Source organism: Triticum urartu, chromosome 1 (genome assembly GCF_003073215.2).
Source record: "Triticum urartu cultivar G1812 chromosome 1, Tu2.1, whole genome shotgun sequence".
Lineage (NCBI taxonomy): Eukaryota > Viridiplantae > Streptophyta > Magnoliopsida > Poales > Poaceae > Triticum > Triticum urartu.
The window spans coordinates 74,340,074-74,343,361 of NC_053022.1; positions in this window are offsets into that span (position 1 = coordinate 74,340,074).

Genomic DNA, 3,288 nt, shown 5'->3' on the forward strand with positions numbered 1-3,288 from the left:
GGGGATCAAGGAACCCCCTTTGGGGGGCCCCCATGAAGGTGGGACGTTGGAGGGTGCAGCTCTTCCATGGGGCTCCACTTGTCATCCCTTTATGCCTTTTATACCCTTTGTGTGTGACATAAAGTGGGGGCACTTTTGGTATTTGAGAATACCCATCCTACCCCTTGGTTTCCCTATAAATAGGAGGTGAGGGGGCTGCCCAAACCTCATCCCTTCTCACATACAAGTGCCATGCAATGATCTGGCTTCTTCTCTCCCTCCCACGAAAAGAGTTTCGTAGAGCCGCAAGGCTGTGTGGGTTCCGGCAGGATTCTGGACGGCGAAGCCCTACCGGATAAATGACACCGTATGTGTGCAACTCTGTAGAGAGATCGTAGTTTCGGTCTTAGTTCGTCAGTGCCTCCCGAAGGGCTGTCCGTGTGACCGTCCGAGTTTTGAAGGTCCTCCCGAAGGGCTGTCCGAGTGACCGTTCGAGTTTCGAAGGTCCTCCCGAAGGGCTGTCCGCGACACCGTATGGGGGGCTGTTCGACCGCCTCCCGGAGGGCTGTCTGAGGAGCAGATGAGGGTATACATCCTCGCGGTTGGGAGGTTGTAAATCCTAGCTGCGGGGATCTGCACCGCCGATCGTCATCGACTCTACTTCCCGCTACACTACGAGTCGGTAACGAAAAAGATCAAACCATGTATGCAGTCTCCATAGTGGTCCTGAGCTGGTGCGTAGGTTGGAAATTTTTGTTTTCTGCCGCGTTCCCCTACAGTGGCATCATGAGCCGTGCTATGCGTAGATGCAAGTTTCGATCTAGAATACATGGAGATGTATGGGTATTGCATAATATAATTAGGTAGTAGATGAGATCTATTGCTGAAAATTATTTATGCTGGTGACAGATGAAATATGTTACCCGACGTTCTTGTTGCTTCCCTAGAATTTGCATTTGCTCAATCTTGAGACAACATGGTGGAATTTGACAAAGTTCTGGCAATCCGTGATCCTGATTGATCATGGGAGTGCTATCAGTTCTTTGGGTTCTGCCGTAGTCAAAAGAAAGATGAAATTCGCAGATGAAAGGGCATTGCAGATATGATCTGCACGGGGGTCATGCGTATGATGAAGTTTAGTATGGGGCTCGAGATTTAATTATCTCGTGTTTCATACACCCCGAGATGTTAATCTAGCAACTTGAATAATCATACTTGATGATAAAACGTTGGTAGCTGCGGTTTAAGTCAAAACCTTAGAAGCCACGTAAAATAAAATTTTGCATAAACCGATTAGAGGCGTCTAACTTGGTTTTGCAGGATGTGCATGTGATGTGGTATAGCAATGCTCATATTCAATTTGATTATGTATGAGATGACTATATGATGTAATTAACATGACCCGCGTGTCATGATTCGGCATGATGGCTGGAGCCATATGATTGTCACTTTAATGACCTGCGTGTCAACCTTAAGTAATGCACTTATTTTATTAGCTATATAGATAGCAATATTATCTGGTGCATCAACAGGGTGGCGGCAATCTTCGTGAAGGTGAACACCGACGCAAATGCCGAAGAAGAAGAAATGAAACACTTCTCCGTCAGAAAGGGCTATACCATATCATGCTATTATGAATTTCCTGAGATGTTTATCCCTTATGATGCACCCTTCTTGATTGCGCGGTAGTCGCTTTTTATTAGGGTGATCTCTCACTTAAAATATCAAAGTAGTTAGTGTTCACCCAAGTGTAGCACCGTCTGAAATTCGTATCTTTTCGGGGTGCACCATGTACACATGAGCACAAACGAATCGAGAGGAATGAGGCGGGTGAGGTCAGACCTCGCAGCAAGATCACTTGGTTGTCTTTGACGTTCAGGCAGGAGAGTCCTGAGCTCGGAACACACCCATCGAAAGATGAACAAGAATCACATAGAGATGTGATCGGCAAGTTGGCCTACCGATTGAAATTCGTGTCATCAGTGATGAACCCGTCAATGGCATCGAATAGAAATATGGATCTTGAATCACTCTAAATCAATTATGAGAGATATTGGTTTGAGTGGGAGCGCACTGTTGAATTAACATGTTTAATTCTCAGTGCAATTAATTATGAACACTGTCTAAGTGTTTCTTGCAAAATAGTTGTAGAATAATGGCTCGCGTTTCCACTTTCCCTGTTAAAATTGAATAGCTGTTAAATATCTGGTTAAAACTTTATGTTTGGTAACGTAATGTGAGGATTGTCCTCAAAAGTGCCGAGAAGGATTTTTTCCTATCACATGCTTTCCATATCCTCCCGCTAATGCTATGGATCATGTGACTCTCGTCCTTCGATCCAAAAGCTAGAATTGTGTTACGGTCAAGTGGAATATGTTTGCTTCCATGAAACCCAAACTTCGAAAGTTGGGATAGTTATATGATATTAATGGAACTGAAAATTATTTTCAGATACAAACAAAGCAATGTTTGTTGGCAAGTATTAGTAAAAGTGTTTACTATGCATTTGACTGTTGGGAAAGGGATCCAGAAGAACGCCTGTCATATAATGAAAGGTGAATAAAACAACAACTTAAAGAGAAAGGATGTGTCCAAAGGGTGTTAGTATGACTTACACGCCTAGGAAGTCCGGGGCTAACGCCACTCTTAAGTTGGGTGCTTCTTTTGCGAGTAGGAGAAATACTAAAAGTTAAACAGTTAGAAGTATAAAGGCAGAAAGAGAGATGACTAGAATATCCAGCTCATGTATGAATGTCATACAAGTTTTTGATGTATAGTAGGCTGGTCAAAGATATAGTTCTTGGGAATTATGGTTAAACATGTTAATCACTAATTCTTGGGTATTGTGAGTTAATCACAAAGATACCCGCTCGATTGCATTCTGTTGCGAATCAATGTAAGAGCTACTATGGCCTAAAGACTAGCCAGAAATGAGGTTAAGGTATACACAGGGAACATAGTAAATGTTACTATACCTTCCATCGGTGTATTGTTGTCTGTATTTATTTTCATAATTCATTTAGAGTTTTACAAACTCTAGCCCATTGCATAAGGTATCTTGCAAGAAGGTTGTTCATAAGAGAACCTTTTATGTTCGATGTTATGAATAACACAAGGGCCACACTTTCATTATGAATGAGATGTATGTTATGAATATTGATAACAATACAATACCTCTGGGTTTACTTTCATAATTCATTTTAGAGTTTCTTACACTCTAGCCCATTGCATAATGTTTATTGCAAAAGAGTTGTTCATAAACACAACAATTGTTGTTAAGTATTATGAATAACATGAAGGGCCATGCTT